The 23,030-nt window shown below is 48.4% G+C and overlaps 2 long non-coding RNA genes across 2 annotated transcripts; both read left to right on the top strand.

Moving 5' to 3' along the window:
- Window positions 1–6,666: 6,666 nt before the first annotated feature.
- On the top strand, window positions 6,667–10,571 carry LOC139701749 (uncharacterized). Its single transcript, XR_011704258.1, has 3 exons — window positions 6,667–6,762; window positions 8,557–8,670; window positions 10,463–10,571. It is a non-coding gene; the product is annotated as an uncharacterized lncRNA (long non-coding RNA).
- A 1,137-nt stretch (window positions 10,572–11,708) lies between these two features.
- Window positions 11,709–20,991, top strand: LOC139701828 (uncharacterized). Its single transcript, XR_011704425.1, has 2 exons — window positions 11,709–17,835; window positions 19,404–20,991. It is a non-coding gene; the product is annotated as an uncharacterized lncRNA (long non-coding RNA).
- Window positions 20,992–23,030: the final 2,039 nt, after the last annotated feature.

Raw genomic sequence — 23,030 nt, 5'->3', positions numbered from 1 at the left:
GAAGTGGTGGCAGCCTCAGAGGTCCCCCCTATTGATGTGACGGCAAAGGAAACTTTCATTTCTGTGGCCTACCCGTATTCCCCATGGATGAGCATTTCTTCCTTGGCAATGGCTGTCCCGCTCTGCCTACAGCCACCTTCTCACACTGGGCCTTCTTTGGCATCCATTTCCCTGCAAATGCCATGATCTTGTTATTTTTTAGTGCTGAGTAATATTTCATTGTGTATAAATGCCACATTTTTAATCCATTCATCTATTAAAGGGCATCTAGGTTGGTTCCACATTCTAGCTATTGTGAATTGTGCTGCTGTAAACATTGATGTGGCTGTGTCCCTGTAGTATGCTCTTCTTAGGTCTTTTGGGTATAATCCAAGAAGGAGAATAGCTGGGTCAAATGGTGGTTCCATTCCCAGCTTTCCAAGGAATCTCCATACTGCTTTCCAAATTGGCTGCACCAATTTGCAGTCCCACCAGCAATGTATGAGTGTACCTTCCCCCCCCACCCCCCACCCCCGCCCCTGCATCCTCGCCAGCACTTATTGTTGTTTGACTTCATAATGGCTGCCTTTCTGACTGGAGTGAGATGGTATCTTAGGGTGGTTTTGATTTGCATTTCTCTGACTGCTAGAGATGGTGAGCATTTTTTCATGTATTTGTTAATTGATCCTATGTCCTCTTCTGAGAAGTTTCTGTCCAAGTCCTTGGCCCATTTGTTGATTGGGTTATCTGCTTTTTTGTTGTTTAACTTTTTGAGTTCTTTGTACACTCTAGAGATTAGAGCTCTATCTGATGTTTGAGGGGTAAAAATTGGTTCCCAGGATGTAGGCTCCCTATTCACCTCGCATATTATTTCTCTTGCTGAGAAAAAAACTTTTTCAGTTTGAATTCGTCCCATTTGTTGATTCTTGGTTTTAACTCTTGTGCTATAGGAGTCTTATTAAGGAATTTGGGGCCTGCCCCCACGAGATGAAGATGAGGACCAACTTTATCTTCTATTAGACGCAGAGTCTCTGGTCTGATTCCTCAGTCTGCCGTCTTGAAAGGTACCTAAACACGCTCCCCGAGGGAAGAAGCCCCTCATCCCTGGAGCCACCATCCCACCTGGGGTTTCTGACAGGAAGAAGCCCAGAGCCCCCACCTCTGCCAGCTGTCAGTAGTTTGGACACCTGGGATCTCCAGGTCCAGGGGTAGCTCCATTCCCACCATTGATAGCAGGCCCCCCAGCCTGGGCAGCCCAACCCACTCAGCCCTTGGTGCTGACAGACGTAGAAATCCCACCGTGGGGGCCCATGCCAGCACCCACACACATTCTGTCATGTATGACTAAAAAAAATAAGTAAAAATTTTTTAAAAAGGTGGCAGACTGGAGCTGTCTACTGCTGAGGCCCTGTGAGTACTGTTGGGCTTTGGGCCCTGGTGAGAGAGTAGGAAGTTCCTACTGGAGTCAGATGGAGGCCCCAGATGTGGGGGAAGGGGGACTGTGAAGTCATAATGGTGTTCATGAGGGTGGCCCCCAAGGGAGCCACTGGCTGCAGAGCCAAGCCTGCCAAGGTGCTGGGAGAGGGCCTGGGAGGAAGGGCCAAGGAACAGTTGGCAGGCTGTGGAAGAGGGGGACACAAAGTTTGGAGGTAGGAGGGTGTCTCTGGGAGGAGAGAGCAGCGCCCACCCACTTTGGGCGGGGAGGCAGTGCTGGGGTGGTAAGGCAAGGTCTGGCTGAGGCCCACTGATGCCAGAGGCTTGGCCCCTTCCCAGGTAGAGGGGCCCACACATGGGCTGGGGTTGGGGGGCATGGTATAGCTGTCCCAGATGGCCTGGGACTCACCCATCAGAAGGCAGTGGATGTGCTGCGGAGCTTTCTGTTTCTCCCAGTTCAGGTCCTCAGTGGTGACTGGACAGGCCAGTTCCAGAAGTGGTGGCAGCCTCAGAGGTCCCCCCTATTGATGTGACGGCAAAGGAAACTTTCATTTCTGTGGCCTACCCGTATTCCCCATGGATGAGCATTTCTTCCTTGGCAATGGCTGTCCTGCTCTGCCTACAGCCACCTTCTCACACTGGGCCTTCTTTGGCATCCATTTCCCTGCAAATGCCATGATCTTGTTATTTTTTAGTGCTGAGTAATATTTCATTGTGTATAAATGCCACATTTTTAATCCATTCATCTATTAAAGGGCATCTAGGTTGGTTCCACATTCTAGCTATTGTGAATTGTGCTGCTGTAAACATTGATGTGGCTGTGTCCCTGTAGTATGCTCTTCTTAGGTCTTTTGGGTATAATCCAAGAAGGAGAATAGCTGGGTCAAATGGTGGTTCCATTCCCAGCTTTCCAAGGAATCTCCATACTGCTTTCCAAATTGGCTGCACCAATTTGCAGTCCCACCAGCAATGTATGAGTGTACCTTCCCCCCCCACCCCCCACCCCCGCCCCTGCATCCTCGCCAGCACTTATTGTTGTTTGACTTCATAATGGCTGCCTTTCTGACTGGAGTGAGATGGTATCTTAGGGTGGTTTTGATTTGCATTTCTCTGACTGCTAGAGATGGTGAGCATTTTTTCATGTATTTGTTAATTGATCCTATGTCCTCTTCTGAGAAGTTTCTGTCCAAGTCCTTGGCCCATTTGTTGATTGGGTTATCTGCTTTTTTGTTGTTTAACTTTTTGAGTTCTTTGTACACTCTAGAGATTAGAGCTCTATCTGATGTTTGAGGGGTAAAAATTGGTTCCCAGGATGTAGGCTCCCTATTCACCTCGCATATTATTTCTCTTGCTGAGAAAAAAACTTTTTCAGTTTGAATTCGTCCCATTTGTTGATTCTTGGTTTTAACTCTTGTGCTATAGGAGTCTTATTAAGGAATTTGGGGCCTGCCCCCAGGAGATGAAGATGAGGACCAACTTTATCTTCTATTAGACGCAGAGTCTCTGGTCTGATTCCTCAGTCTGCCGTCTTGAAAGGTACCTAAACACGCTCCCCGAGGGAAGAAGCCCCTCATCCCTGGAGCCACCATCCCACCTGGGGTTTCTGACAGGAAGAAGCCCAGAGCCCCCACCTCTGCCAGCTGTCAGTAGTTTGGACACCTGGGATCTCCAGGTCCAGGGGTAGCTCCATTCCCACCATTGATAGCAGGCCCCCCAGCCTGGGCAGCCCAACCCACTCAGCCCTTGGTGCTGACAGACGTAGAAATCCCACCGTGGGGGCCCATGCCAGCACCCACACACATTCTGTCATGTATGACTAAAAAAAATAAGTAAAAATTTTTTAAAAAGGTGGCAGACTGGAGCTGTCTACTGCTGAGGCCCTGTGAGTACTGTTGGGCTTTGGGCCCTGGTGAGAGAGTAGGAAGTTCCTACTGGAGTCAGATGGAGGCCCCAGATGTGGGGGAAGGGGGACTGTGAAGTCATAATGGTGTTCATGAGGGTGGCCCCCAAGGGAGCCACTGGCTGCAGAGCCAAGCCTGCCAAGGTGCTGGGAGAGGGCCTGGGAGGAAGGGCCAAGGAACAGTTGGCAGGCTGTGGAAGAGGGGGACACAAAGTTTGGAGGTAGGAGGGTGTCTCTGGGAGGAGAGAGCAGCGCCCACCCACTTTGGGCGGGGAGGCAGTGCTGGGGTGGTAAGGCAAGGTCTGGCTGAGGCCCACTGATGCCAGAGGCTTGGCCCCTTCCCAGGTAGAGGGGCCCACACATGGGCTGGGGTTGGGGGGCATGGTATAGCTGTCCCAGATGGCCTGGGACTCACCCATCAGAAGGCAGTGGATGTGCTGCGGAGCTTTCTGTTTCTCCCAGTTCAGGTCCTCAGTGGTGACTGGACAGGCCAGTTCCAGAAGTGGTGGCAGCCTCAGAGGTCCCCCCTATTGATGTGACGGCAAAGGAAACTTTCATTTCTGTGGCCTACCCGTATTCCCCATGGATGAGCATTTCTTCCTTGGCAATGGCTGTCCCGCTCTGCCTACAGCCACCTTCTCACACTGGGCCTTCTTTGGCATCCATTTCCCTGCAAATGCCATGATCTTGTTATTTTTTAGTGCTGAGTAATATTTCATTGTGTATAAATGCCACATTTTTAATCCATTCATCTATTAAAGGGCATCTAGGTTGGTTCCACATTCTAGCTATTGTGAATTGTGCTGCTGTAAACATTGATGTGGCTGTGTCCCTGTAGTATGCTCTTCTTAGGTCTTTTGGGTATAATCCAAGAAGGAGAATAGCTGGGTCAAATGGTGGTTCCATTCCCAGCTTTCCAAGGAATCTCCATACTGCTTTCCAAATTGGCTGCACCAATTTGCAGTCCCACCAGCAATGTATGAGTGTACCTTCCCCCCCCACCCCCCACCCCCGCCCCTGCATCCTCGCCAGCACTTATTGTTGTTTGACTTCATAATGGCTGCCTTTCTGACTGGAGTGAGATGGTATCTTAGGGTGGTTTTGATTTGCATTTCTCTGACTGCTAGAGATGGTGAGCATTTTTTCATGTATTTGTTAATTGATCCTATGTCCTCTTCTGAGAAGTTTCTGTCCAAGTCCTTGGCCCATTTGTTGATTGGGTTATCTGCTTTTTTGTTGTTTAACTTTTTGAGTTCTTTGTACACTCTAGAGATTAGAGCTCTATCTGATGTTTGAGGGGTAAAAATTGGTTCCCAGGATGTAGGCTCCCTATTCACCTCGCATATTATTTCTCTTGCTGAGAAAAAAACTTTTTCAGTTTGAATTCGTCCCATTTGTTGATTCTTGGTTTTAACTCTTGTGCTATAGGAGTCTTATTAAGGAATTTGGGGCCTGCCCCCAGGAGATGAAGATGAGGACCAACTTTATCTTCTATTAGACGCAGAGTCTCTGGTCTGATTCCTCAGTCTGCCGTCTTGAAAGGTACCTAAACACGCTCCCCGAGGGAAGAAGCCCCTCATCCCTGGAGCCACCATCCCACCTGGGGTTTCTGACAGGAAGAAGCCCAGAGCCCCCACCTCTGCCAGCTGTCAGTAGTTTGGACACCTGGGATCTCCAGGTCCAGGGGTAGCTCCATTCCCACCATTGATAGCAGGCCCCCCAGCCTGGGCAGCCCAACCCACTCAGCCCTTGGTGCTGACAGACGTAGAAATCCCACCGTGGGGGCCCATGCCAGCACCCACACACATTCTGTCATGTATGACTAAAAAAAATAAGTAAAAATTTTTAAAAAAGGTGGCAGACTGGAGCTGTCTACTGCTGAGGCCCTGTGAGTACTGTTGGGCTTTGGGCCCTGGTGAGAGAGTAGGAAGTTCCTACTGGAGTCAGATGGAGGCCCCAGATGTGGGGGAAGGGGGACTGTGAAGTCATAATGGTGTTCATGAGGGTGGCCCCCAAGGGAGCCACTGGCTGCAGAGCCAAGCCTGCCAAGGTGCTGGGAGAGGGCCTGGGAGGAAGGGCCAAGGAACAGTTGGCAGGCTGTGGAAGAGGGGGACACAAAGTTTGGAGGTAGGAGGGTGTCTCTGGGAGGAGAGAGCAGCACCCACCCACTTTGGGCGGGGAGGCAGTGCTGGGGTGGTAAGGCAAGGTCTGGCTGAGGCCCACTGATGCCAGAGGCTTGGCCCCTTCCCAGGTAGAGGGGCCCACACATGGGCTGGGGTTGGGGGGCATGGTATAGCTGTCCCAGATGGCCTGGGACTCACCCATCAGAAGGCAGTGGATGTGCTGCGGAGCTTTCTGTTTCTCCCAGTTCAGGTCCTCAGTGGTGACTGGACAGGCCAGTTCCAGAAGTGGTGGCAGCCTCAGAGGTCCCCCCTATTGATGTGACGGCAAAGGAAACTTTCATTTCTGTGGCCTACCCGTATTCCCCATGGATGAGCATTTCTTCCTTGGCAATGGCTGTCCCGCTCTGCCTACAGCCACCTTCTCACACTGGGCCTTCTTTGGCATCCATTTCCCTGCAAATGCCATGATCTTGTTATTTTTTAGTGCTGAGTAATATTTCATTGTGTATAAATGCCACATTTTTAATCCATTCATCTATTAAAGGGCATCTAGGTTGGTTCCACATTCTAGCTATTGTGAATTGTGCTGCTGTAAACATTGATGTGGCTGTGTCCCTGTAGTATGCTCTTCTTAGGTCTTTTGGGTATAATCCAAGAAGGAGAATAGCTGGGTCAAATGGTGGTTCCATTCCCAGCTTTCCAAGGAATCTCCATACTGCTTTCCAAATTGGCTGCACCAATTTGCAGTCCCACCAGCAATGTATGAGTGTACCTTCCCCCCCCACCCCCCACCCCCGCCCCTGCATCCTCGCCAGCACTTATTGTTGTTTGACTTCATAATGGCTGCCTTTCTGACTGGAGTGAGATGGTATCTTAGGGTGGTTTTGATTTGCATTTCTCTGATTGCTAGAGATGGTGAGCATTTTTTTCATGTATTTGTTAATTGATCTTATGTCCTCTTCTGAGAAGTTTCTGTCCAAGTCCTTGGCCCATTTGTTGATTGGGTTATCTGCTTTTTTGTTGTTTAACTTTTTGAGTTCTTTGTACACTCTAGAGATTAGAGCTCTATCTGATGTTTGAGGGGTAAAAATTGGTTCCCAGGATGTAGGCTCCCTATTCACCTCGCATATTATTTCTCTTGCTGAGAAAAAAACTTTTTCAGTTTGAATTCGTCCCATTTGTTGATTCTTGGTTTTAACTCTTGTGCTATAGGAGTCTTATTAAGGAATTTGGGGCCTGCCCCCACGAGATGAAGATGAGGACCAACTTTATCTTCTATTAGACGCAGAGTCTCTGGTCTGATTCCTCAGTCTGCCGTCTTGAAAGGTACCTAAACACGCTCCCCGAGGGAAGAAGCCCCTCATCCCTGGAGCCACCATCCCACCTGGGGTTTCTGACAGGAAGAAGCCCAGAGCCCCCACCTCTGCCAGCTGTCAGTAGTTTGGACACCTGGGATCTCCAGGTCCAGGGGTAGCTCCATTCCCACCATTGATAGCAGGCCCCCCAGCCTGGGCAGCCCAACCCACTCAGCCCTTGGTGCTGACAGACGTAGAAATCCCACCGTGGGGGCCCATGCCAGCACCCACACACATTCTGTCATGTATGACTAAAAAAAATAAGTAAAAATTTTTTAAAAAGGTGGCAGACTGGAGCTGTCTACTGCTGAGGCCCTGTGAGTACTGTTGGGCTTTGGGCCCTGGTGAGAGAGTAGGAAGTTCCTACTGGAGTCAGATGGAGGCCCCAGATGTGGGGGAAGGGGGACTGTGAAGTCATAATGGTGTTCATGAGGGTGGCCCCCAAGGGAGCCACTGGCTGCAGAGCCAAGCCTGCCAAGGTGCTGGGAGAGGGCCTGGGAGGAAGGGCCAAGGAACAGTTGGCAGGCTGTGGAAGAGGGGGACACAAAGTTTGGAGGTAGGAGGGTGTCTCTGGGAGGAGAGAGCAGCGCCCACCCACTTTGGGCGGGGAGGCAGTGCTGGGGTGGTAAGGCAAGGTCTGGCTGAGGCCCACTGATGCCAGAGGCTTGGCCCCTTCCCAGGTAGAGGGGCCCACACATGGGCTGGGGTTGGGGGGCATGGTATAGCTGTCCCAGATGGCCTGGGACTCACCCATCAGAAGGCAGTGGATGTGCTGCGGAGCTTTCTGTTTCTCCCAGTTCAGGTCCTCAGTGGTGACTGGACAGGCCAGTTCCAGAAGTGGTGGCAGCCTCAGAGGTCCCCCCTATTGATGTGACGGCAAAGGAAACTTTCATTTCTGTGGCCTACCCGTATTCCCCATGGATGAGCATTTCTTCCTTGGCAATGGCTGTCCCGCTCTGCCTACAGCCACCTTCTCACACTGGGCCTTCTTTGGCATCCATTTCCCTGCAAATGCCATGATCTTGTTATTTTTTAGTGCTGAGTAATATTTCATTGTGTATAAATGCCACATTTTTAATCCATTCATCTATTAAAGGGCATCTAGGTTGGTTCCACATTCTAGCTATTGTGAATTGTGCTGCTGTAAACATTGATGTGGCTGTGTCCCTGTAGTATGCTCTTCTTAGGTCTTTTGGGTATAATCCAAGAAGGAGAATAGCTGGGTCAAATGGTGGTTCCATTCCCAGCTTTCCAAGGAATCTCCATACTGCTTTCCAAATTGGCTGCACCAATTTGCAGTCCCACCAGCAATGTATGAGTGTACCTTCCCCCCCCCCACCCCCCACCCCCGCCCCTGCATCCTCGCCAGCACTTATTGTTGTTTGACTTCATAATGGCTGCCTTTCTGACTGGAGTGAGATGGTATCTTAGGGTGGTTTTGATTTGCATTTCTCTGACTGCTAGAGATGGTGAGCATTTTTTCATGTATTTGTTAATTGATCCTATGTCCTCTTCTGAGAAGTTTCTGTCCAAGTCCTTGGCCCATTTGTTGATTGGGTTATCTGCTTTTTTGTTGTTTAACTTTTTGAGTTCTTTGTACACTCTAGAGATTAGAGCTCTATCTGATGTTTGAGGGGTAAAAATTGGTTCCCAGGATGTAGGCTCCCTATTCACCTCGCATATTATTTCTCTTGCTGAGAAAAAAACTTTTTCAGTTTGAATTCGTCCCATTTGTTGATTCTTGGTTTTAACTCTTGTGCTATAGGAGTCTTATTAAGGAATTTGGGGCCTGCCCCCACGAGATGAAGATGAGGACCAACTTTATCTTCTATTAGACGCAGAGTCTCTGGTCTGATTCCTCAGTCTGCCGTCTTGAAAGGTACCTAAACACGCTCCCCGAGGGAAGAAGCCCCTCATCCCTGGAGCCACCATCCCACCTGGGGTTTCTGACAGGAAGAAGCCCAGAGCCCCCACCTCTGCCAGCTGTCAGTAGTTTGGACACCTGGGATCTCCAGGTCCAGGGGTAGCTCCATTCCCACCATTGATAGCAGGCCCCCCAGCCTGGGCAGCCCAACCCACTCAGCCCTTGGTGCTGACAGACGTAGAAATCCCACCGTGGGGGCCCATGCCAGCACCCACACACATTCTGTCATGTATGACTAAAAAAAATAAGTAAAAATTTTTAAAAAAGGTGGCAGACTGGAGCTGTCTACTGCTGAGGCCCTGTGAGTACTGTTGGGCTTTGGGCCCTGGTGAGAGAGTAGGAAGTTCCTACTGGAGTCAGATGGAGGCCCCAGATGTGGGGGAAGGGGGACTGTGAAGTCATAATGGTGTTCATGAGGGTGGCCCCCAAGGGAGCCACTGGCTGCAGAGCCAAGCCTGCCAAGGTGCTGGGAGAGGGCCTGGGAGGAAGGGCCAAGGAACAGTTGGCAGGCTGTGGAAGAGGGGGACACAAAGTTTGGAGGTAGGAGGGTGTCTCTGGGAGGAGAGAGCAGCGCCCACCCACTTTGGGCGGGGAGGCAGTGCTGGGGTGGTAAGGCAAGGTCTGGCTGAGGCCCACTGATGCCAGAGGCTTGGCCCCTTCCCAGGTAGAGGGGCCCACACATGGGCTGGGGTTGGGGGGCATGGTATAGCTGTCCCAGATGGCCTGGGACTCACCCATCAGAAGGCAGTGGATGTGCTGCGGAGCTTTCTGTTTCTCCCAGTTCAGGTCCTCAGTGGTGACTGGACAGGCCAGTTCCAGAAGTGGTGGCAGCCTCAGAGGTCCCCCCTATTGATGTGACGGCAAAGGAAACTTTCATTTCTGTGGCCTACCCGTATTCCCCATGGATGAGCATTTCTTCCTTGGCAATGGCTGTCCCGCTCTGCCTACAGCCACCTTCTCACACTGGGCCTTCTTTGGCATCCATTTCCCTGCAAATGCCATGATCTTGTTATTTTTTAGTGCTGAGTAATATTTCATTGTGTATAAATGCCACATTTTTAATCCATTCATCTATTAAAGGGCATCTAGGTTGGTTCCACATTCTAGCTATTGTGAATTGTGCTGCTGTAAACATTGATGTGGCTGTGTCCCTGTAGTATGCTCTTCTTAGGTCTTTTGGGTATAATCCAAGAAGGAGAATAGCTGGGTCAAATGGTGGTTCCATTCCCAGCTTTCCAAGGAATCTCCATACTGCTTTCCAAATTGGCTGCACCAATTTGCAGTCCCACCAGCAATGTATGAGTGTACCTTCCCCCCCCACCCCCCACCCCCGCCCCTGCATCCTCGCCAGCACTTATTGTTGTTTGACTTCATAATGGCTGCCTTTCTGACTGGAGTGAGATGGTATCTTAGGGTGGTTTTGATTTGCATTTCTCTGACTGCTAGAGATGGTGAGCATTTTTTCATGTATTTGTTAATTGATCCTATGTCCTCTTCTGAGAAGTTTCTGTCCAAGTCCTTGGCCCATTTGTTGATTGGGTTATCTGCTTTTTTGTTGTTTAACTTTTTGAGTTCTTTGTACACTCTAGAGATTAGAGCTCTATCTGATGTTTGAGGGGTAAAAATTGGTTCCCAGGATGTAGGCTCCCTATTCACCTCGCATATTATTTCTCTTGCTGAGAAAAAAACTTTTTCAGTTTGAATTCGTCCCATTTGTTGATTCTTGGTTTTAACTCTTGTGCTATAGGAGTCTTATTAAGGAATTTGGGGCCTGCCCCCACGAGATGAAGATGAGGACCAACTTTATCTTCTATTAGACGCAGAGTCTCTGGTCTGATTCCTCAGTCTGCCGTCTTGAAAGGTACCTAAACACGCTCCCCGAGGGAAGAAGCCCCTCATCCCTGGAGCCACCATCCCACCTGGGGTTTCTGACAGGAAGAAGCCCAGAGCCCCCACCTCTGCCAGCTGTCAGTAGTTTGGACACCTGGGATCTCCAGGTCCAGGGGTAGCTCCATTCCCACCATTGATAGCAGGCCCCCCAGCCTGGGCAGCCCAACCCATTCAGCCCTTGGTGCTGACAGACGTAGAAATCCCATCGTGGGGGCCCGTGCCAGCACCCACACACATTCTGCTGGCAGCCAGGCTGCAAGTCCACTGGAGCAACTAGTCCATCAGCCTCTGCAGCTGCTACTCAGAGGCCAGGGACTGTGAACAGTGTTTGTCCCAAGAACAGGCAGCCCCAGTCAGCATGGGACAACCAAGATTCATCCCCCTTAATGCTGCCAGTGTCAGTTGCCTCAATTGCTACTTGGAGGACAGATTTGTCCCCAGTTCTTCCAGCTCCCATGGCAGAAATGGGCATCTGCTAAAAAAGTAGAGGGATCCCCCAAACCAGAGAACACCATGGGGCAAGTTTGGGATAGAACAGCTCCAGGCCCTGCCCCTAGGCAGAGCACCACCATGAGGACCAAGGGAGAGAAGGCAAAATACAAACCAGGGTAAGCAACCACTGATGTTTGTGCAATTCATGCCATCCCCCAAAGCCTGACCGTGCAGAACCCCTGAAGCTCTCCTGGGAGGAACCATCACCACCTTCAGAAAGGCCACCTTGACTTGTAAGTTTGTCCCCATGCAATCTAGGAACCTGGGAGCCCAAACTAGCTCCCGGATCTCATGTCTGTCTTTGGGGTTCTGTTCATCTCCTCCCCAAGTAAAGGAAAGAGAAGCATGAGACAGCATTTACAGGGTAAATGGGGCTTCGACATATTCAGCGCCACTAACTAGACCATCCCTATAGTGGTCACTTTACAGGGGACAAAAACCAACTCTGTTCTTGGAGCCACGAGGGCCACTCCTTTAAGTGACAAAAGGCGCCCCCTTACAGGAACCCTGAATTCCACCTCGGAGCATCAATACCTCCATGAACCAGGCTGCATATATTTACAGAGGGAATCATATCACCCATTTCCCTGGTGGTAAAGGTGAGGCTCTGGGAAAGGACATGAATTATGAGTTAGTCAAGGTCCTGCCTGGAAGAGCTGGGACTGGAATTCTGGAAATCTGGCTCCAGAGCCTCATGTGCAGAACCCTGCAGGGGAGGCCAGATGCGGGGAGCTTGGAAGGGGGGGACCCATCAAGTTGGGGTGGGGGGCTCAGAGAAGAATGAAGAGATGGGTGTGGCTGGGGAATTCGTCCAGAGGGGGAGACCAATAGGAGAGGGAGGGGATCGAGTGAGGGGACTGCATGAGCAAGGCCAGGCAGCGGGTGTGTGTGGGTCAGGCAGAGGAATGACCTGTGAGCAGCTGGGGGTGCAGGGATGGAGGGGGACAGGATTCAGCAGGAAAAGAAGGTTGGGCCACACCATGGAAAGAGCCAGGTCTGGCAGGGAGACACCACCCCTCCCTGCTCCATCCTCCAACTGTCTTTGAGTCTGTGCCACCCCCAGCACTGAATAGCTGAAGATGGAGCCCCCTTAGAGCACAGGGGACCTGTGGGGCCCCTGTGCATGGAGCAGAGATGACTGCCTAAAGGGTGGTGAGGATTTCAGGGCATTTTATCCCCTACTGTGTTCTGTGACGTTAACTAGGTTAGATGTCATGTGACACTACAAACCCTGTTCATATAAGACAGCAAACTTAATATGTGTCTTCTTATTGCTCCACAGATCATGACTCACCTTCTTCTCATTCCCTAAGAAACAATATTGAAGTTAGACCAGTTAATTACTCTGTAATGGACTGAACAGTTGGAATAGAAGGAAGAGTTCCATGTTTTGCATTCCAAATAGAAAGCTGTGCCTTGGGCTGGGCTGTAGCTCAGTGGCAGAGTGCTTGCCTAGAATGTATGAGGCACTGAGTTCAATCCTTAGCACTACAAAAAAAAAAAAAAAAACAACTAAACAAAGAAAGGCATGCTGTTGATCTAAAACTGTTTAAAAAAGAAAGAAAGAAAGAAAAGAAAAAAAAAAGCTGTGCCTCTTGAATAGTTAGTCCCAATGAGAATGCAAGGGAAATGTTCATAAAGAAAATTAAAGTGCTGCTCCAGGGCATATGTGAATGATAAGAAAGCAAAACAGCTGATAGGGATAAAGTTTTCATAGTCTGGAGAACAGATGAAACAAACCACATTCCCTTAAGCCAAAACCGCATCCAGATAAGGCCAAAACATTAGATTTTTCTGATGCCAAGAGAAGGGAGAAAGCTCCAGAAGAAGTCTGAAGGTGGCAGAATTTGGTTCATGATGTTCGAGGCAAGCGGCCCATCTCCATATAAGACAAGTGCAGGGTGAAGCAGCAAGTGCTGATGTAGAAGCTACAGCAAGTCATGAAGAAGATCTTGCTAAGCTATCTGATGAAGACGCGATATGGTTGAGTTTCTCGGTGTCCCCAAAAAGCTCATGGGTGAGACAATGCAAGAAGGTTTAGAGGGGAAATGATCCTGTTATGAGAGCCTAAAGCCAATTAGTGAATTAATCCCCTGGCAGGATGAACAGGTGGCACAGATAAAATGGGGTGCCCACACCCTCCCCAAGCCTGGAGGTGTAGGCGCCACCTATGGAGGAGTCCAGTTGAGGGTGGAAGCGAACAGCAGTCATCCTCAACGTTCCACATTAGGGTTCCACATTGGAGGTTCCCAGCAACCAGCGGCATCCCTCTGCGGGCAGGGCATTCATCAGCGAGCCTAGGCGCCCTAAGGCCCTTTGGGGAGTCCAGTTGAATCGGTGGCTGCATGGAACTAGGCGTCCAAATAGGAGCATCCTCATCCATTGGCGGTGGCGGGAGTCTGCTTCCAGTGCAGTGGAGGTGTTGGCAGCATTGCTGGTGGCCAGGTCGGGACTCCAGTGGCCACAGTGTGGAGCACTGGCTGTGGCGACAGCGACAGCGTAGGACAGCGGGCCTCAGAGTCAGAGGGCGACCAGAGGATGGGGTGCCCTGTGCTGTGGCTTCCCCAGGCCACTTGTCTTGCTCCTGGCAGGGCCTGCTTGCTCAGGAAGCAGGACACGGCAGGCGGCGGTACCCACACAGCCTCTGAGGACCTTATGCTGCGCACGCAGGTGGCGCCTGGCACCGGCCCTGAGCCCCCCGGGTGGCAGCTCGCCCCACCCCGGGTTCACCCTGCCCCTCCCTGGGTTGCGGCCTCTGCGGGGGGAGTAGGCCCGCTGCCAGCCGGGGCAGCCTTTGGAGAGGACACCCACCCTCCCCAGCGACATCTCTCCTGGGCTGTGGCCACTGAGAGCAGAGGCAGTGGGGGGTGGGGCTACAAATCTTCCCCCTCAAAGCGCATCCCTGGGGCGGGACAAGAGTGGAGGGCATAGATGGCAGAGGGAACCCCAAGACGTGCCGTCCTTGGTCTTGGTCTTCTGCCACCCTTAGACAAGGAAATGTACTTAAAAAAAATTAATTAGCTCTAATTAGTTTACGTAACAGCAGAATTCACTTTGGTTCATTGTACAGAAATGGAGCACAGCTTTTCATTTCTCTGGTAGAACACGATGTAGAGTTGCACCATATGTGCAGTCCTGCATGTACCTAGGGTAATGATATCCCTCTCATTCCACCCTCTTTCCTACCCCATGCGCGTCCCTCCTATCCTTCCCCTTTGCCCCAAGTTCCTCCATTCTTCCCTTGCCCCCCTCATTATGGATCAGCATCCACTTATCAGGGAGAACATTCAGCCTGTTGTTGTTGAGGATTAGCTTTTTTCACTTACATAATATTCTCCAACTCCATCCACTTACCTGCAAGTGTCATAATTTTATTCTCTTTTAAAGCTAAGATTCCATTGTGCACATATACCACATTTTCTTTATCAGTTTAGCTCTTGAAGGACTTCTAGGTTGGTTCCACAGTTTACCTACTGTGACTTGAGCTGCTATAAACATTGATGTGGCTGCATCACTCTAGTATGCTGATTTTAAGTCTTTTGGGTATAGATTGAGGAGTGGAATTTCTGGGTCAAATGGAGGTTCCATTCCATGTCTTTTGAGGAAGCTCCATACTGCTTTCCAGAGTGGTTGCACCAATTTGCAATGCCACTAGCAATGTATGAGTGTACCTTCCCCCCACATCCTCACCAACACTTATTGTTGCTTGTATTCTGGTTAACTGCCATTCTGGCTGGAGTAAGATGGTCTTAGAGTAGTTTTGATTTGCATTTCTCTAATTTCTGGTGAAGTTGAACATATTTTCATATATTTGTTGATCGACTGTGTATCTTCTTCTGTGAAGTGTCTGTCCATTTCCTTAGCCCATTTATTGATTGGGTTATTTATTCTTTGGGTGTTGAAGTTTTTGAGTTTTTTATATATCCTGGAAATTAGTGTTTTATCTAATGTGCGTGTAGTAAAGATGTTCTCCCACTCTGTGAGCTCTCTCTTCATATTATTGTTTCCTTTGCTGAGCAGAAGCTTTTAAGTTTGAATCCATCCCATTATTAATTCTTGATTTTATTTCTTAAGTACAGGGTCTCTGGTCTAATTCCTAGGTCCTTGATCTACTTTGAGTTTTGTGCAAGGTGAGAGATCGTGGTTTAATTTCAGTCTGCTACATATGGATTTACAGTTTCCCCAGCACCATTGTTGAAGAGGCTATCGTTTAGCTAATGTATGTTTTCGGCACCTTTGGCAAGAATGAGATAACTACATTTATGTGGGTTTTTCTCTGTATCTTCTATTTTGGACCATTGGTCTACATGTGTATTTTGGTGCCAATAGCATGCCGTTTTTGTTACTACAGATCTGTAGTATAGTTTAAGGTTTGATATTGTGATGTCTCCTACTTCACTCTTCTTGCTAAGGATTGCTTTGTCAATAAGGATTTCTCTGTGTCTATTTTTCCAAATGAATTTCATGATTACTTTTTCTATTTCTATGAGGAATGTTATTGGGATTTTAATTGGAATCACATTAAATCTGTGTAAGGTTTTTGATAGTGTGGCCATTTTGACAATATTAATTCCATGAGGGAGGAATTGGAATCAGGTACCTGCTCAAAAGGGGACGGATCCGATAGCCACGCCCACCTCAAAATGGCAAGGAATGCTTTCCAAGATGTAGTCGGTGTGCTTCCAGAGCCGGGGTGTCTGGTGATGTCAGGGGAACCGATGGCCTTGTGCTGTGGGGAGGTAGCAGCTGAGTGACCTGCGTGGGAGTGGAGCGGAGTCTCGGCGGTCTGCAGATGTGTTGGTAGGTGGTTCTGCTAAGGCGCTGGCCGAGTCTTAAGTGAACTGCAACTTTGGCTTTGGGTCCTGCTCGGACACTGAGGCCCGGAGTCCTGCGCAAGGTCACAGCGCTGGTCATTTCTGTAGAGAGAAGCTGTACAGGGGCCTCTAACACTCTCAAGAGATGCAGAATTCCTACTAGGAGAGATCTGGGTCACAGAGCAACACAGATGCTGCTTCCCTCTGGTCCGCCATCTTGAAAGTCTTTTCAATTTCTTTTTTTAGTTTTCATTGTATAGGTCTTTCATCTCTTTTGTTAAATTTATACCCAAATATTTCATTTTTGAGGCTATTGTGAATGGGATAGTTTTCCTAATTTCTCTTTCAGAGGGTTCATCACTAATAGATAGAAATGCATTAGATTTATGGATATTGATTTCATATCCTGTGACATTGCTGAATTTGTTAATATTAGAAGTTTTCTGGTGGAGTTTTTTTGGATCCTCTATGTGTAGAATCATGTCATCAGCAAATAGGGATAGTTTGAGTTCTTCTTCCCCTATTCCTATCCCTTTAATTTCTTTCATCTACAGCTCTGTCGTGTAGTCTAAGCTGTAGTGGAGTTTAAACAGCAGTATAGTTTAAACTCTGGCTAGAGTATCAGGGACTATGTAGAGTAGAAGGTGAGAGAGGGCATCCTTGTCCTGTTCCAGTTCTGAGAGGAAATGCTTCCCATCAGAAATGCACTTTGAGGATGAAGAGGTCCTAGTTCCTCTGCTCTCTCCCCCCACAGCCCAGGTGGGATGTCTCTTAGGAAGGTGGGGGTCCTCTCCCAAGGCTGCCCCACCTGGCAGATGGCCCAGTTCCCCTGCAGAGGCCACATCGGGGATGGGGCGAGCAGCCATCCGGCGGGCTCATGGCCAGTGCCAGGCGAGGCAGGTGTGGGCAGCCTAAGGTCCTCAGTAGCTGCCTGGGTATTGCCACCCCCCTCGTGCTGCTTCCTGAACAGGCCGCTCAGCCAGGACCAAGACTCAGGGCCTGGAACAGCCACTGCAGAGGCCATTCCAGCCTCTCGTCGCCCTTCCACTCTGAGGCTCACTGCCCTGCGCCCTCGCTGCCGCCGCCAGCCTGGAGCTCTTCACTGTAGCCATCGGACTCCCCACACGGTCGCCAGATGCCACTGCAGCAGGATTCCTGTTACCCCAGCAGGATGAAGATGCTCACCACTGGACGCCTCTGTGTCCTCAGCCCCGTTTCCAGACTCTACTGGTGCTGCCGCCACCGTGCAGCAACCAAACTCCCAAACCCCAGCTGGACGATGATGCTGCCCACCAAGGGCCCAACGTCAATGCCCTTCACCCCCCGCCATGATGCCTGACTCCAGTGCCCCATGCCGGCTCCCGGATGAAGCTGCATGTTGCTGCTGCCACCACCAGACTCCATCATGGACGCATGACAGTGATACTCAGCACTGGATGCCCACTTCACCCACTGCAGCCAGACTCCTGTGGCACTGCAGGAAAGAAATGATCATGGCAGCATCCCTCTGTTGTCACCACAGCAGCTTCTGGACTCTTCTGCTGCCACCACCACTGTGAGTATGCAGCAAGGGATCTCCCAAACAGCAGCTGGATGCCAACACCTCAGCTGTTGCCACCCCCACGCCAACTCTCAACTCCGGACCTCCCTCGCCTGATGCCCTACGCCTGAAGCAGCTACATGTTGCTGCTGCTGCCACCAGATGCTACCACTCCATGAGGCCTCTTCAGTGATCCCATCCCAAAGATGCTGCTGTGCTGCCCAAGACCACAGAAGCTGGGAAGTTGGGCAGTCTCCATCCCAGTCACCTCATCAGTGCCCACCGCTTGCCGCCTGCCTTTCCTCCCCCAGGACCACCCACCAGTCCTTCTGGGCCTTTGAACAGGAGTTGTGCTGACTCAGGGAACTCATCCAAGGAAAACAAGTGAGTACTTTAAACAAAGGTTGCAGTCCTCACAGCAGGCAGTGGGCGGGGCTAGGTGGGTCCAGCCTGCTGGTGAGGGGGCAGAGGTGGAGCTACTGGCCTCCTCTGGACCTTGACCCTGTGGGGCAAGCTGGAGAGGGATCTCTGGCTGCTCTGGGAGCCCAGCCTGGAAGCAGCTTCCTAACTCACCCTCACACTCCTCTCTGAAGGGGACTCTGGTTTCCAGAGAAAGCCATCTGGGCTCTTGGGCTCTGGGCAGTGGTATGAGCCAGACTGGACAGACTCCACCCACCTGGACTTGGGGAAAAGCCCCCTCTTGGGAAAATACCCTCCTAGAACTACCAAACTTAGTCTGACATTGGCTTCTTTCATGAGATTGTCAAGAAAGGAAAAATATGTTACCTAGTTTTGTCTTGCAAAGGGTAGTGTGGGGAGAGGCAAAGGCATCAGAGTTGGTAGAGCTGAATTCACGTCCCTTTTAACTGGGTGACCTTGTCCAGGGTCCAGAACTAGGTACAACCTTGGTTTTGCATCTGGTAAAACAAAGATGGTGAGGATGATAAGCTATCACCATCTGTCATAGCTGGAGACCTCATGCGTGGTTCATAAATCTGACTATTCCAATAACTGAAGAAAATGACAAAGAAGGCACACAACCACACAGAAGTACCTTTTCAATAATCCGGGCGTGGCTCTGTGAACGTAAGGCCCATGGAAAGACATAGAGCCACTGGAATTCTTTATTTTTACATAGGAGACACACAAGGGGAGTTTCCATAGAACATTTTATCCCAAAAAGGGCAAAGGGGTCGGAATACAAGGGAACAGATGAGTGTAACTCAACCCCAGTGGGTGATGCCTACACCTGGAGCCATGCCTTGTTATCTGAGCTGGGGTGACGCCCACATTACTGCAACCTGGCACTGCCCTGCCAGACTGAATGCAGTAATTGTTCAGAACCCGGTGCATCAGGGCTTAAAGGCGTCTGCATCCAAGGCAGCTCCCGACAATAAGCCATGGGCAAATCAAGTTGTTCTGCACTACCTCACCTTGGGAGCCAGGTAGGCATTCAGCAATATTTCCATGCAGAAATATATTCTCAGACTAAAGGTGACACACCTAGAAGTGCACCTTTGGATGACAACTGACCTGTGAGGTAGGGAGTTGAAATTTACATCATGTTTTTAGAGGAAATAATAATATATGGAAGGTCATAAACCAAAGCATGAAATGTTGGGTCAGGCTCATGGAATTAAAAGCTGTTTTCAAATTTGTTTAAAGTTACATTGAGATAAATCTATGTAGTTCAAACCTTCCAGGATATCCCCCACCTCTGCCGCACACACAGGGAGCAGTGTCCACAACTTTTTTACTCCTCTTTACAGTATCACCAAATGTATGTGTGTGTGTATACACACACACACACACACACACACACACACACACACATACACATATATATACTTGCACACATATACATGATGTATTATGTAATATTTTGTTCTTTTTGGTTTGTTTTTAGACTGTCTGTAATAGAATCTCATATACATTCTTTTGCTCCCCTTCAGCTGACCATCAGGAAGAAGGAAACACCAGAGAAGCTTGAGGATCAGAAGGACACTAGCCCTGCTCTGGTCACCCTGGAAGCTGGCTAGCCTGCACACACCAAAGCTTGAGGAAACAGCAGCCCTGCTTCAGCCACTTGAGGGCTGGCTGATCAATGCAAGGAGGAAAATAAACTAAGCAACAGGATAAATGGACTGTTTCATCCTGTAAGAGGGCTCCCATACTGTGGTGCATTGCCACCCCTTATTTCTGTCATATACACAGTCCTTTCCTTGGTCTTTACTACAGGACTGACAACCACCAAACACATAGCTAACCCATAATGGGGGGCGGGGCAAGGGAAGATGGGAGGGACTTTGGATTGGGCAGAGGGGAGTGTGGGAGGGGAGGGGATATGGGAGTGGGAAGGATGGTGGAATGAGGTGGATTGTATTAATCTATGTACATGTATGATTGCAGGAATGGGGTGACTGTGCACTGTGTCTAACCAGAGAAATGAAAAGTTGCCTCCATTTGTGTTTAATAGTCAAAATGCATTCTGCTGTTATATATAACTAATTGAAAAAAATTCATAAAGGTCTAAGGCTTAAAAGGAAGTTTAGACACTTTAATGGTCATATAAATATGTATACTTTTCTTATATAAAATTTAAACTTATTAATTAAATTGAAAAAAAAAAAAAAAACAACTAGCACATGTACTAGTTCAAACCTGAAAGGGCATTAAGGCTTGGGAACCAAGCTCACTCTTTGGAGGATGGTTTTTCTATTCTTGGTGGATTCAAAAGTTTAATTGACATAGTATGGGTTATGCTATTGTTTATTGCTTTCATATTTGTCTCCCCTTTACAATGAAACTATTGGGTCAACTATAGAAGCAGCTGTTAGAGAGAGGGGGGGCAGGAGGAGGGAAACATGGAGGGAGAAATTAAGATTATGGCATTATATAAAATTTTAAGCCTAGAAGATGATGTTTTTTGATTTAAAGGGTTAAATAATGAGCATAGAGGGGGTAACGATGTATCACAAATACTCCAAATAGTCCAAATGATGTAGTGTCCAAAAGATCCCCACCTTAATTGTAATATATAAGCCTTTCTCCTAGTAAACAAGATTTTTTTTTTTTTTTTGAAGTCAACAGGATTTCTAGAGAGCTCATTGTGGTTTAGCTCCTCTTTATTGTAAAGGTCAGGTTTCTCTTTCTTGTAAAAGTTAGGTCTGCAGGGCTGGGGTTGTGGCTCAGTGTTAGAACACTTACCTAGCAGGTGTGAGGCACTGGGTTTGATTCTTACACCACATAAAAATAAAATAAGGTATTGTGCCCATCTACAACTTAAAAAAAAGTTATGTCAGCAATCAAACTTGTTGATGTACAAAAGTTACTCTTTCTCTTTTCTTAGTAAAATCTTGTGAAACCTCTGTCCAATCTAAGAACATGGAAGAAAAAGTAACTATTATGTTAGCCATTGTGTTGTGTAACCATTCACTGAGTAGAAATCCCAGAGAACTTCCATACCTGGGGTCCAGGGATTTTTTGGCATTAGCCCCTCTGGATTACACCAGCTTAAATAAACCTTGTTCCTGCACATTTCTCAAGTGTCCAGCCTCCTCTGTCCTACATCAATACCTGCTTGAAATGCTAGAATGTCCCCATTCTTGAAGGACACTCAGAGACATTCTCTCTGGCTCTGCCACAGTATGAATTCTATCCAAAGATATTAATCACAAAAAACTAAAGGGAGATTACACTATAGTGACCTCCTGGGGGGAGATTCAGTGTTGCATGATGAAACTTGTATACATATATTGAATTGCTATGATATACCCTGTAAAGTATAGAAATGATACATCTGAATAAACATGTTTTGTGAGACATTGAATGTCATGTTTGCATTTGGGGTTGTTTCTAATATTATGCTGTAATAATATTTAATGATGTGATTACATTTTTTTAAATCTGAAAATAAATCAGAATTTTGTACAGTAACATTGTTAGTAAAGGGGATATTTTGGTGATTAGAATTTTTGCTTTCCTGTTAAAGCTAACTTGTTGAATTAAAGCTTTGCAGCAGACACCAACTCCATTAGAACCTCAGTCTGGTGAAGCCACAGCGTGGTGCCTGACCAGGGAAGTGCCCATGTGTGCCTGGTTCTTTGCCACCTAGTAGATAGGAGCCCTGACCCAGGGGGGTGGGACCTGCATTCCTGCCCCCTTACTTTCTCATGTTGGGGCACCTTGACTGCTGTGCTCTGCTTTAATCTCTCATCTGTGAGAATATTTGTCCAATGTGCCACGGGGCTGTTGAAGATCCGTGATGAAATTTATGAAGTTTAACGAAGTCTGGCTGGTTTATAGCTGAGGAGTGGCGCACCCTGCCAAAGCTGCCTATGTGACTGCCCTCTACCTGCTTTCCTGTGTGGTCCCCGTGGAAGGCAGGGACACTCCTGTTCATCTGCCATGCAGCCTGCCAGTTTCAAAGGGTGAGAGATGTTAAGTAGCAGTGAATTGTGAGAAATGAAATGCAAGCCAATATCAGGGCAAGGTCATAGGTTTTCCTTAAGTTACTTTTAAGGTTTTCTTTAAATTAATTTTAAGGCAAGTGGGTACTCAGATAATGCAGGAAAACAACAAGTATACAAATAAAGAGAACAAAAGGAGCCAAATAAGAAATACATCAAAGGTTTAATGGGGGCTATTCCTAACTCTTGACAGGGTCAGTTGAGGTCATTGTAAAGCTAGAATTGATGGACACAGGTGTCCCAATTCTCACATTAACATAGGATTGACTCGTAAATAACACTCCCCTCCCTAGGTGGACACCATGACAGTTCTGGAAAGGACCAACTAGAGCCCAAAACTCTACCACCTGACATGAAGGAGTTGAACCCTGATTGTCAAATAGTGCTGAAGGTGGACCCCAGCTCTCAGGGCACCCCTAAAACACCAATCCATTTGGAGACAGCATTGTTCCATTTGTCGTTCTCGGCTGGGAGAAGACCCACTCAGGAGTGCTCTTTGTTTGAGCCTTACTCCACTTTTACTTATAATGAAGCTCTCCTGCATGGCTTTTTGAGTCTGTAGTTTCTCTTTTTTTGGAACACAAACACTGAGGTTTGGAGCTTCAACTCCCCACTCTCCTGGAGTCCCTTGTTAACCCTAGCAACCTGCATCTTGGTGTACCATTGCAGTAAGATGAGTTCCTTGTTTGGAGCTAAAGTTTTATGGCAATAAACAAGGCATCCTATGAATCCATGAGTGGTGATAGTAGCAGAAGCTTTATGAATAGGGAAAGAACATTTACATTTGGAATTTGTATTTACTCCTGTGAACCACCATGTTTCTGCTAGTGTTTGTGAGCAACTCTGCCATCTCCAGGACTCTGTGTCAGCTTGTTATCAGCAGGAGGAACATGCACCAGTGGAGTAGCTAGGTCAATCCAGGTAGGAAGGAGCCCATGTTCTGCCCAGGCATACACTTCCTTTCGGAAATGTGGGGTGATAACGGGATTCCAGAATGTGGGTCCCCAGTTCTAGACCATACTTCCAATGGGAACTTAAAAATCTCTTCACACAGAAATCATTAGGCTCAAATGGTTTCACCAGCAAGTTTTATCAAACGTCTAAGGAGCA

The sequence above is a fragment of the Marmota flaviventris genome, chromosome 14 (assembly GCF_047511675.1).
Source record: "Marmota flaviventris isolate mMarFla1 chromosome 14, mMarFla1.hap1, whole genome shotgun sequence".
Lineage (NCBI taxonomy): Eukaryota > Metazoa > Chordata > Mammalia > Rodentia > Sciuridae > Marmota > Marmota flaviventris.
This window is presented reverse-complemented; position numbering and strand designations above follow the sequence as displayed.